Here is a 14,458-nt window from a genome sequence, read left to right as displayed (position 1 = left end):
GACGTTCAATTTAAAATATTGCATTCGCAATATTCTCTCAATATTCTGGAGATATTTCGTTTTCAATTTTTCCGAACGTTTCATACAAAATAATCTAGCGACATTCTATTTGAAATGTTTCAGAATGTTGCGAATTAAATATTTTAAAGACATTCTATTTTAAATATTACTTTCGCAATATTCTCTTAATATTCTGTAGACCTTTCGTTTCAAATCTTTCCAAACGTTTCATATGAAATAGTCTAGCAACATTCTATTTAAGATATTTACTTCTAACGTGTGCGCATGTGCGCCGCCATGATAATTTGATTTTTGCAACGAGCGATAACAACGCGGCGCCTGCCAGCACATGTCTCATCTTGCACAGATAGCTCATGGTCACAGTATAAGAAAGAAGTTCTTTCTTATACTGTGTTGTACCCGTGTGAAGCTGGCACCCCAAAGTAAAAAAAAACATATTTTTTTTAGAGTGCCGGCTTCTTTTCTAATAGTTCTAGAGTGCTTGATAATTTTTAGAAATAGTTCCAGCGATTAAACCTCAAAAAAACAAGTTTTAAAAATGGGGTGCCAACTTCACGTTGGCACCCCATTTTCAAAAAAATTAGATTTTTTTTAGAGTTCCCAGTAGTTTTTGAATAGTTCTATAGTTCCCTATACTTTTTTTCAATAGTTCCGTTTTATTTTCAAAATTATGGAACTTTGAAAATTCATAACTCGGCCTCTACAAAGTACGTAAAACTTTTGTAATTTTTACTTTACAGAAAAAAGTTATTTAACTTTTTTTGAGCAATCAGGGAGTGCTATTCAGCACACCGAAGAAAAAAACCGGAACTCCGAATTTTTTATTTTTTGGTACTTTGAAATTTTTCGTGACGGACCCTACTGAGTACGTAAAACTTTTGTAATTTTCATTTGACAGGAAAAAGTTATTTAACTTTTTTTGAGCACTCAGGGAGTGCTATTCGGCACACCGAAGAAAAAAACCGGAACTCCGAATTTTTTATTTTTTGGTACTTTGAAATTTTTCGTGGCGGATCTTACTAATTGTAAGTATAAAACTTTTGTAATTTTCACTTGACAGGAAAAACGTTATTTAACGTTTTAAAAACACTCAGGCAGGGCTAAATAGAACTAAAAAAATAATTTGTACGTATTTGCATTTCTGATATGAATACATATTGATAAATTTACTGGATTGTATAGCAATAATCAAACTATATTATAGTCACATTAACAATATGTCAAACTAATAAACACTAAATTTTTCTTTCCACGTAAACAAAATGTACATAATTCTTTCATCAATTACATCTATTGTTTATTACTGTCCGCGTATAATCATACTATGTACTAAGTTTGTTTATGCTAAATATTTCAAATAGAAAATTTCTATTTATTGTAATTACTCTAAAAAGTCAACTTGCAACAATGACTTTTAAATATAACTAGCTATAACTTTAGGATTTCAAAGATCACAATTTTCAGAATAAAATAATATTTTCAGAATAAAATTTTATACTGGTTGTGATATGACATAAATATATAGATTAATATATTAGGTACTTTTTAATTTTTTTGGTTTTTTTTTGAAAGATCTGCTTAACACTTAATGAGTGCTCCAGAAACGTTAAATCACTTTTTCGGTTAGGTGAAAATTATAACAGTTTTACGTACTATTTGCATGTTTTTATGTGGAGTAGCCTCCTCATAGATCTGCACGTTTTAATGTATAGTACACCTAAGGATCTTTATGTTCAATGTATATAATGAAGTAAAAACATAATATAAACTATGATGACTAGTTATCACAGTTTATGGCGAACAAATAAATAAAATATAAATCGATATATTCTTTGAATAAATATGTCATTTTATTTTTCCGTGCATTTATCCAGTAAAAAACACAATTTGTTAAATAAAAAATTGATTCAATAAAAAAATTTATTTTAAATGAAGAAGTAATAACGTTAAAGTATATGTGATAACTTAACATTACACTGAGATAGAATTTTATTATTATTTGGTACTAAAAATTTTAACTTAGATATTAAATTATTTTTTTAGTTCTATTTAGCCCTGTCTGAGTGTTTTTAAAACGTTAAATAACGTTTTTCCTGTCAAGTGAAAATTACAAAAGTTTTATACTTACAATTAGTAAGATCCGCCACGAAAAATTTCAAAGTACCAAAAAATAAAAAATTCGGAGTTCCGGTTTTTTTCTTCGGTGTGCCGAATAGCACTCCCTGAGTGCTCAAAAAAAGTTAAATAACTTTTTTCTGTCAAATGAAAATTACAAAAGTTTTACGTACTCAGTAGGGTCCGTCACGAAAAATTTCAAAGTACCAAAAAATAAAAAATTCGGAGTTCCGGTTTTTTTCTTCGGTGTGCCGAATAGCACTCCCTGAGTGCTCAAAAAAAGTTAAATAACTTTTTTCTGTCAAATGAAAATTACAAAAGTTTTACGTACTCAGTAGGGTCCGTCACGAAAAATTTCAAAGTACCAAAAAATAAAAAATTCGGAGTTCCGGTTTTTTTCTTCGGTGTGCCGAATAGCACTCCCTGAGTGCTCAAAAAAAGTTAAATAACTTTTTCCTGTCAAATGAAAATTACAAAAGTTTTACGTACTCAGTAGGGTCCGTCACGAAAAATTTCAAAGTACCAAAAAATAAAAAATTCGGAGTTCCGGTTTTTTTCTTCGGTGTGCTGAATAGCACTCCCTGATTGCTCAAAAAAAGTTAAATAACTTTTTTCTGTAAAGTAAAAATTACAAAAGTTTTACGTACTTTGTAGGGGCCGAGTTATGAATTTTCAAAGTTCCATAATTTTGAAAATAAAACGGAACTATTGAAAAAAAGTATAGGGAACTATAGAACTATTCAAAAACTACTGGGAACTCTAAAAAAATTCTAATTTTTTTGAAAATGGGGTGCCAACGTGAAGTTGGCACCCCATTTTTAAAACTTGTTTTTTTGAGGTTTAATCGCTGGAACTATTTCTAAAAATTATCAAGCACTCTAGAACTATTAGAAAAGAAGCCGGCACTCTAAAAAAAATATGTTTTTTTTTACTTGGGGTGCCAGCTTCACACGGGTCTGTGTTGTGGTATTCCGGTCCTCGTCTCTCTGTGTCTTACATGTGCAAACGTGTTAATTCCTTGAGGCAAATTAAATTGTAACGAGCTTGTGGAAAATATCTTATATAATAGATTGTGGAAAAAACGAGTGAGAATAAAAGAAATGTGAGTATAAAGAAACTTATTTTTATCTATAATATTTGCATGTCTATTTGCACGTGTGCCTTGTAAGCTTTACGTACACGATGCTAGAAATCCGAGATCTCGGTTCTAGTTCTCGAATAGAAATATTTGTACTTTGATGACTCTAAATAGCGTTATAAAGTTATTAGTCTAAAATGTGAGGTTATAGTTATTAAGCTTTATACCTTTTTATCAGATCGAAAACTCGGACTGATATCATCAGGATATCATCATGACTTTATTTATCATATAAAAGTCATCGATAAGAAATGATGCAAAAATGATTTAAAAATGAAAAAGAAATTTACAGTATATTATAGACAAAAACATTCTTTATAGTTTCCAAAATACTTACATTGTTTTAATATATTGTTAAAGTAATATATAAACATATATATATAAATTTATTTACATACAAAATATAAATAAATATAAAGCAACATATATAAAACACACACGTATATCTGTGTGTGTGTGTGTGTGTGTGTGTGTGTGTGTGTGCGTGTGTGTGTGTGTGTGTGTATGTTTCAGAGATGGGCAATTTTTCGAATAAAGAATAATGAATAATGAATAATAAAGTTTTATTCGCAAATAACGAATAATTTTTTATTCAAATAAAAAGTTATTCGTCCATATCGAATAAAAATATTTTCGAATAAAATTTTATTTATGAATAATGAATAATTTTTTGTTCGAATAAAAATTTATTCGTCCATTTCGAATAAAAATATTTTTGAATAAAATTTTATTTATGAATACCGAATAATTTTTTATTTGAATAAAATTTTATTCGTATATCTCAAATAAAAATATTTTTGAATAAAATTTTATTTATGAATAACGAATAATTTTTTATTTGAATAAAATTTTATTTATGAATAACCAATTTTTTATTCGAATAAATTTTTATTTTTTTATCGCGAATAAAATTTTATTAATAAATAACAAATAATTTTTTATTCAAATAAAATTTTATTTATGATAACAAATTTTTTATTCGAATAAAAATGTATTTGTCTATATCGAATAAAATATTTTTGAATAAAAATTTATTTATTATTTGTAAATAAAATCTTATTTTGGGTTAGCAATTTAAATTATTATTTTACAATTTAAGGTTAAATAATTTTTAATTTAATAATAAAGCATTTTTATTTAAATAATATTTAATATATTATTTGAATAAAACACTTTATTAGCTACAGAATTTTTGTGCATAATGTAAAAAAATATTTTAATATTTTTATTATATAAACATACATACAGTGAGTGATAAAAGTTCCGGAATAATCAATTATACTGAAAGTATTAGTTCATTGGAAGACTATTTCGAACAAAAATGAGTTTTTAAAAATCTAGTAATTATAATATTTATTTGAATTTTGGTATTTATTTGAAAAACTTGGTCAATATAAAAATCTTAAATAAAAACCCCTATTTATTATATATTTTTAGAGCTAAAATTAAGACGTGTTCAAGACTATAATAAAGTATTTTTCTAGTTAAAAATCTTGAAAGTTACAATATCAGCGACATTAACATTACTCAAACGTTGCGTTATCAAGAAATTGTACGGATTTACATCGCGTATTTGCCTATATGTGTGTCTGCGTATACTGTATAATGGTAATTGCGCACGCATATGTGTGTGAAGTAATTAAATAAAATTTACTTATTTCATATTTAATTAAATTTATTAATAATATATATTTTAAATACATGTCTTTATTATGTATTGATAAATTATACATGTAATGCATAATAACGTAAATGCTTCTACATCATATCTTTAGAACAATTACTTTTGAGAACAACTCTTTTTTCAAACATTGTATCTGATAATTTATTACTTTTTGGAGCATTGGTCATAGTTGCACAAGAAAATAACCTTTCGACGGGGGCTAATAAAGGAAGAGGTGTATTATAACGTAAAAAGACCTGTTTTATTGTAGGATACGTTTGTAACATTGATGTTTCACGGTGATCATCATTAAGATATTTGATAACTTCTATTTCAGCATGAGAGAAAGATTGTTTTGTAATTCCATTAGATGTTACTGACGATAAGTCACCAAAATCAAAAAAGTCATCATTATGATAAAATTGTTTTGTTTGTGTAGATTCAGAAATAACACATTCCGTTGCAACTTTTTGTTTGAAAAGAATTTCTATTGATAATTGATGATGAGAATCAATGCAACTAAACCATCGATTTTTAAATCTTGGATATGATAATGCAGCGATTGCTGCATTTTCTGCTGCAACTGAAGAAAAATTAAGAAAATCCAGAAATCTTTTTTCAACACTTTGTAAAAGAGAATGTGACAATGTAGTGCAATATTTCCAGTTTTTTGTTTGCAAACTTTGCAGTTTTCGACGCAAAGCTAATAAGCTTGGAAGAACGATTCCATAATACATGTCTTTTTCTCCTTGTAATATATTCAAAGCTTCAGCCAATGGTGATACACATGATATATATTCTTTAAGATACAAGAAATCGTTTTCCTTAAATCCATTTTTAATATTTATATTTGTGCATAGTGTGGAAAGTTTATCACGAACATTATAAATCTGTTGCAAAGAGTCATATAAAGAATTCCATCTAGTCTGTCCAGGTCGATTTAATGTACAACCCAATATATCCTGCATTATTTCTGCAGATTTTGGACGTCCTGCCAGTTTCCATAATGCTGTGCATTTTGTTAATACTTGATAATGCAATGTGGATAACGATTTGCATTTATTAATTGCCGATATCATATCGGTTGTAGCACATAGATTGAGTGTATGTGCGCAGCATCTGAGATGCTGTGGCAAAAAGATGTTATGATGCGTTGACTCATCTTCGCGTAGATCTATGTATATGTAATATAAAAAAATAATAGAATTAAACATTATTATTTACGTAATTAACATTATAAATAATTAGAGCTTATAATAATAATAAAATAATTATAAATATAATAATTAACAATAATGAGAATGAAAAGGTATTACTGTGAAGTTATACTCAGACATCTAATATGTTTAAAACTAATAAGATAATTTTGACAAAGATTCATACATAACCAACAGTAATAATACGTACAGATATATATTATAAAATATTATATACAGGTATCTCTTTATGATTATGTTCCAAGACTTACAGTATAATTTGAATAGTAATATAATGTTAAATGAGCTAAACTGTTACCACCGTTACATATGGTTTAAAAACTGATATTGTTTATACTGACATTTTTTATATAAATATTATTTATAGAAAATAAATTTATCGCTAAAAATGATAAATTTTTATTTAAAAAATTACAAAACACAGAATAACAGAAAACTGATTTTCCTTAAGAATTTAATTTTATATTTTGTATTATATAAAATTAAAATTAGATTAAACACAAATACTTTAGTGTCAGTAATAATAATTAAAAAAACAAAATTATCGTGACTGAGCATGTGGATCATAAGTCGTCGTAAAAGATACTTAAACATATTATATAATATAATTAGGTATATATAAAATACAATCCATTCTTACTAATTGGAATGTGTACAAATTCTTCTTCGTCATCATGATTATCTTCATGATCATCGTCATCTGTTGATTCATCTTTATAACTTTCGATATCACAACTAAAATAATTGAGTTTTACTCCAAACAGACGGAAAGCTTTAACAAAGTTATTAGCATTGTCACTTATAGTTGCAACTATCTTTTCGGAGTTTAAACCAAATTCCATATGAATTTCATGTTGAAGGTGAGCTATTTTATCGAAACTATGTGTGCCTTGAAATCTTCGACACGCTAAAGCCGCAGATCTTCGTTCCAATGAATTATTATCAATCCAATGAGCAGTTACACCAAAGAAGCTTCTTTTTCGCGATGACCACACATCAGCCGTTGTACAAACATATGTTGTATTTTCGTTTAGAAACTTTTTTATACTATTTATATGTGTTTCATATAGTTCTTCTATTCTTCTCCCAAGAGTTCTTCGACTCATCATTTGAAGTGAGTTACCATGATCGCATAATCCTAAATTTTCAAAAATTCTTACGAAATATGGATCTTCTACAGCTTTTAACGGAACCATAGAATGGCTGATATATTTTGTAATATCATCTTCAAATTGTTTCTGTAAACACTGTGAACGTTTTCTGTGATATACTTTTTTTGGAAGAATGACATCACTATAAAATTTAATTCGTTTATTTTTGCAGTACTGTTCACACTCTTCCATTACTGCGTTATCATGTTTCCTTTTCAAATGAGATTTGAAATTAGATGATGATCTCATCGATTCTTTAATATGTACTTCTTTTGGAAAACATTTAGTACAAGAAGCTATTACAAAATTTTTATTAGTTTCAATAATTTTAAAAAATGTGCCATCCAAAATTGTTAATGTTGAATGTTCGATTTCTTCAGACATCTTTTTAATCTTTTACAATACACTGTAAAAGAAGTATGTAAAATTACGTAAATAATATATGTAAAAATTACACAATTTATTTGCAAATGTATAACATTTTTTAGTATTTTTTACCTATGCAAAAATATTTTTATACTAGACGAAAAATACAATAGCAATATGTTTTCTCTTACTTTTAATATAAATGCAAAGATTTATAAAATATTATTAAATATCAATAATGTATAATACAGGAATGCCTAGTTACTAGTTAAAAAATTAAAAGTAAAGTTAAAAAATTAATAATTTTTTACTTTAATTAACTTATTAGTTAATTATTTTAAATGATTGAATTTTTAATTTTAATTAGTTATTTTTAAACGCAAACTTCAATTTATTAACGTTTTTCCTAAGTTGAAAATTTATTTACATAAAAAAATATAAAAAAATACATTCCCACATAAAAAAAATAATAATTTCCTTGTTACTTTATATAAACTTAATTTACACTAAAATATTAAATTTGTTTGATAACTCATATTATAATTGTTTTGAGTAATCTTATTTAAATACTTACGAATTTTTAATTTAATATGAATAACGTTTTCGAAAATTAACTTTTAATTTAACTTAATTTAATCTTAACATCCCTTTTAACTAGTTAGATTTTTGTTTATGTAACTTTTAACATAACTAAATTAATTGTACAAACTATTAACTTTAACATAATTCAGTTAAAAAAATATATTAACTTACCAATTTCTGATATAATATAATGATAATATTACTTCTATATACGCTTGATAATATAATATAATTTAAAAAATATAGTACGTAATTCAGTTGACAAATTATTATGTACGTACAATATACTCATTTTTATAAATTTAACTTTAAATGTAAATATACTTTTGCAAATAGCTTAATTAATATAAGAAAATAATAATTTCATCGTAAGTAGTAACTTTTATATTTACGTGTGTAAAGAGTGTGTACCTTTAATAGTAGATTCCAAAATTATATGTATAACTTTTCTACAGAATACTTTTTACACTACTTGACATTTTATACTAACGCCAAGTATCCAAAGCGATCACGAAGTACGAACGGCAGTACGTAGGTGCGATGCTTACAGTGTACATTCAACAACTGAGTATTCTTTAAAATGAGGTTGCGTGTTTGTCTTTGTTTTGATATGACGACTTCTAAAAGGTCATTTAGGTCTTTTCTAGAAGTTTTGTAAAAGAAGTAATAACACCGCGTCTAACAATGGAAAAATCCATAATATACTACATTTTTTGGCACATCTTATTATTAGTTTTTTCTTTTCTTCCTTTTTTTGCTCCACTTTTTTTTCCTCCCCCACCCACTCTCTCCACTCTTTCCCCACCCCTCTTCATCTCCACCCACTCTTCTCCACCCCTCCCCACCCTCCCTTCTCCACTTATTTCACCACCATCCCCTCCCCCTTTCCCCTCTCCATCCTTACCGAATCCTCCTTTCCCAACCCTCTTTTCCTTTCCCTTTTCCCTCTCCTCCCACCACTTGAAAAAGGCCCAATTTTAATTAATCCTAGCAATATTATAAAATTCATTTCATTAATAAAAAAATTAAAACTCAAATAAAATAAAATAACAAATAAAATAAAGTAAAAGAAAATAAAATCGATATATATATATATATATATAGATATATATGTATATGTATATGTATATGTATATGTATATGTATATGTATATGTATATTTATATGTATATGTATATGTATATGTATATGTATATGTATATTTATATGTATATGTATATGTATATGTATATGTATATGTATGTATGTATGTATGTACGTACGTACGTACGTATGTATGTATATATATATACAGGGTGTCAGGTAACGATCGCCCGTGGTTTCGTGGATTGATAGATCAAGTAAAACTGAGCAGAAAAGTCCTTTACCACTTTTTAATATTTGCCATAGTTAACGAAATAAAAATTAATAAAGTCTGCGAATAAGCGCGTATCACCGCGCGCAAGGACCGCCCGCTGGTCGCCGAGACGTAGGCAGCCGCGGCTGTAGGCGCGGCGCTGTTCGGTGAGGAGGGAAAAACAGCTACTGCTTTTCCTTCCTCACCGCACAGCGCCGCGCCTACAGCCGCGGCTGCCTACGTCTCGGCGACCGGCGGGCGGTCCTTGCACGCGGTGATACGCGCTTATTCGCAGACTTTATTAATTTTTATTTCGTTAACTATGGCAAATATTAAAAAATGGTAAAGGACTTTTCTGCTCAGTTTTACTTGATTTATCAATCCACGAAACCACGGGCGATCGTTACCTGACACCCTGTATATATATATATATATATATATATATATATATATATATATATATATATATATATATATATCAATACGTATGTTCTGTGACTAATATGTGTGTGTGTGCGCGTGCTTGCGTGCGTGCGTGCGTGCGTGCGTGCGTGTGTACGTGCGTATTGTGTATATATATATATATATATATATATATATATATATATATATATCGATACGTATGTTTCTGTGACTAATAGCAACTATATATAGCATAACGATAACTGCAGAGCAACTTTTCTGAAGTCATCGATTTCAAAGTGCATTCTGTTTCATGCGTAATATGTAAAATGTAATATTTATTGTGCATTAAAATTAAACATTTCTATACTTTTACATCAACGATTTTAGAAAAATTTCTTGAATCATTATTGATGTGTGAAACTTCTAATGCCCAAAGAAATACGGTATATGTGTACAATAATTTTTTTATTTTACTCTGTTCTATTTATCTTATTTGCTTATTTTATTTGCTATTTAATTTTATTATTTAACTTATATTTTTACTTATTTTACTACTTTATTTATTTATTTTTGAGATTTTATTTTATTTTATTAATTATTTTATTATGTCTTTAGTAACTAACCATAAATGTATCTCCAAATTAAAAATGAAAATAAACGTAACTTTAGTAGCGTTTTTTTGAAATTTATTTGCACTTTTTAAGCCGTATAAAGCAGATAAAAATGAGGTGAGAATATGGAGCTATTATCAAAGTTTTATTTTCTTTTAATCTTTTATTGGATATAATAGTAACAATGAAAAAAGAAATTAACATGCAGATAATGATAAAAGAAAGAATAATGCGAATAAAGCTATTACAAATAAAAATAATGCAAATAAAGAATAACGCCAATAATAAATAATGCGAATAATGAATAACGCAAATAATGAATAATACATAATGCGAATAATAAATAACATCCATAATACAAATAACGATTAACGCGAATAATGAATAGTAGGCAATAATATGAATAACGAATAATGCGAATAATGAATAATGCAAATAACGAATAACGCAAATAACAAATAATAGTTAATAATATGAATAATGAATAATGCGAATAAGAAATAATTTCTATAATACAAATAACGAATAACGCGAATAACGAATAATAGCCAATAATACAAATAATGAATAATGCGAATAATGAATAATGCAAATAACAAATAATGCAAATAACAAATAAAATTTTATTTAAATAATCATCTAAATAAAAAATTATTCGAAAAATAACGAATAATGCCCAACTCTGGTATGTTTATACATGTTGCTGTTTATATGTATTGTGCTTTATACGAAAATTTTTTTACCGGATACGTTATTATACTTACAAGATTTATTTGTAACATTCTATAATATTTTATACATTACGATAGCTGCGTATACTGAATATTTTTGCAATTTACTTTTCATATATATACTGAATATTTAATACAAACATTTATACATATACTTACTATACACTTATAGACATCTATAATATAAACATAAATGCTTTAGCATTATATTAATTTTATTATAATTAATAATCACAGATAAGAAATGCTTTGCATGGTTATTTGGTTACAGTTAAATTTGAGATTTAAGAGATCATATATTTTAGAAAATGAAATGTAATTTTATTGATATGAATTTCAGGTCAAATATTTACTAAGTTTGGGTGGAAAAAATGACCAAGAACGAGTCACTTCAATGATGAAAAAGACTTTTGAAAATCAGTTAGCCATCAATTATAGCTGGCTTGGATTTAAAAAGAAGAAGCCATTCGAAAAACTTGAAATGGCCAAATGTATTTTGAGTAAGTGTTCAATTTATTTGTATGCAGTGATTAATCTGTTTCAACTTTTGTCACAATTTACTTATTCTTCGTATTCGGAAAAAATATACAAATATTAATTTTGATAATTATAAAAAGTTCAATTTTCGGTGTTTAGACATTATAACGACGACAAAAATAATAGCACAGCAAAAGACGTAATCATTTGGATTGCAAAATGGCTCGCTGGTGCTAAGCAAAGATATAACAGAGAAGTGTAAGTATATTTGATCAGTCATTATTATATACGTATCATAATTTCATTACGTAACTTTAATCTATTAATTACATTTTGTATATTTTTTTGTAGATCCAAATAGATCCAAGATGATATGGATCAAGAAAACATATAATACATACATATACAAACAATGCGTTATACATATGTGTGTGTGTGGGTGTGTGTGTGTGTGTGTGTGTGTGTGTGTTTGTGTGTGTGTGTGTGTGTGAGTGAGTGTGTGAGTGTGTGTGTATATATATATATATATATATATATAATAAATAATATATGCTTATATTTTAAAAAACACGTGTCTTTCAATTATTTTGAATGTTAATAATAATATACAAGGGTAATAATAATAATAATAATAATATACGTGGGTAATAATAATATATTCAAGAATTAATTATTAATTTTCCAATTTATTAAATATTAAAATTAACCAAATGTTATTTGCCTCTAAAACGTTTTATGTTATGTATTTATTTATAATAAGAAATTTTAAAAATAATCTTTAAACAAAAAATATTTTAACTATTTGAAGATATAGAGTTATAATAACATGAGCACAAGAATCAATTACTATAATTAATAAGTTTTGTAAAAATTCACTTGCAATTATCAAAGATTATTAGCATAAAAACCTATAAAATTTATATTCAATTAAATTTTACTATTTTCGTATTTCCAGAATATTACAATGTCTCCAGAATATTGCTAGGTGCGGACATAAGACATTCTGCTAACATCGTCAGAAAATCTCTGACATAATCACCAAAATTTTTTTCAAATATAATGTTCTAGCGACATTTTGATGACAGTCTGTGCATATATTTCCAGAATATTTCAGAATGACTCCAGAATATTACCTAGTGCGTACATGAGACATTCTGCTAACGTCTAATGATTTTATTTTTAATGTTTCTCGTGTTACATAGTATATAAATTTGTTATAAATATTAAATACGTGCAAATTGACAATTTATTTAAAAGTCAACTTTCAAGTAGTACTCGTTTAATTGTTCATGTATGCAGTATCATTTCCACTGTTTCTTACAATAAGAAATAATTGTTTGCCAAACACGATGTTAGATAAATTACATACGCGTTCTTTCGTTTATAAATTTGATTTAAAACACATTTTGCACACAATTATTTTATATGCTTCTTTAATATTTATTTTCATTAAATATTTATTTAATACGATCAAAAGCTTATTTAAAATATAATTTAATTATTGTATTTTATTGACTCTGTCTGATACTTTTCTTTTTTAAATGATATAAATAACAAAAATGTTATTTTAGATGTTACTCCACATTGAAAATCAATAAAAGTTTATATTTATATGTTATTAATGCAATATATTTATGAATAAAATATATGAAAAATGTGTTTTATTTTGTTGATTATAATAAATGTTTTACAAACCTTTAAAAAATTTTTTCTAAATTATAAAATAAACAATACAAATAAATCTTAATATGACCCAAAAATGTCAACAAATTAAAATGACAAAAATGGCAATGATAAGAACTTACAGTTTTATTTGAACACTGATACTGCTAAGGATAGCAGCCCAACAAAATAACTTCTCTTTGCTTATTAACAATCGACGTCTTTATTTTTACGCGATACAGCTAGTGTTTCGTGTGTCTGCTAAACTACGACTAATTTTTCGGCATCAAACTTGATAAACCCGATGTGAGTCACATATACTTGTTTCAAAGATTAGTGTTGGAACCAATTGTCAATCAGAAGTCTATACATGACCACATATGAAGTAATGTAATCATACAAATAAAAGCTTATTTACGTAAGTACGTACGTAGAGATAATCGAAAAGATCATCAAAACGATTCGGTGCTCTCTATGTCTCGAAAATACTCAGCGAGATTAAAAAAATGAGTAAATACAGTAGAGCCTCCCACAGCCTAAGTTCCATTCTCCGAACACTTAATATCCGAATGTTTTACTATTAACTATTTGAATGTAATACCCTATTGTGAAATTAATTTTGATTTTTTTACATAAAGAATTCAAGTTTTTTTGAATATATAAAGTCCTTTTTGTTAAAAATTTAAGTTTCTGATTGAATAAATGAAATTTAATATAAAAATGTATTTATTCTATTATTTAAAAATTCCTTTATCCGAACAATTTTGTCTCCCTATTATTTCGGATATGAGAAGCTCCACTGTATACATATAAGTGCCCTATTTTATAAAATTTTGGCAAACACAAATATCCACGAGGTGAGCTGACCGATATTACTGCACAAAAGGGACAATAGATATAAAAATCGTTGCTAAAAGACTTTTAAAAAATGAAACGCATTATCGATTAATTAGTTACGCGATCTATCGCAACTAAATCAGTTT

General features: G+C 26.8%; 1 protein-coding gene across 1 annotated transcript in view; it reads right to left on the bottom strand.

Moving 5' to 3' along the window:
• Positions 1 to 13,986, bottom strand: part of LOC120356785 (cytochrome P450 4C1-like) — a 66,959-nt gene extending 52,973 nt beyond the window's left edge. The window contains exon 1 of the mRNA XM_039451725.1: positions 13,619 to 13,986. The gene's annotated coding sequence lies outside the window, so the exon portion shown is untranslated. The remainder of the gene's footprint in view (positions 1 to 13,618) is intronic.
• Between the last annotated feature and the right edge of the window lie 472 nt (positions 13,987 to 14,458).

The sequence above is a fragment of the Solenopsis invicta genome, chromosome 7, assembly GCF_016802725.1.
Source record: "Solenopsis invicta isolate M01_SB chromosome 7, UNIL_Sinv_3.0, whole genome shotgun sequence".
Lineage (NCBI taxonomy): Eukaryota > Metazoa > Arthropoda > Insecta > Hymenoptera > Formicidae > Solenopsis > Solenopsis invicta.
The sequence above is the reverse complement of the archived record's forward strand: the minus strand, read 5'-3'. Positions and strand labels throughout refer to the sequence as shown.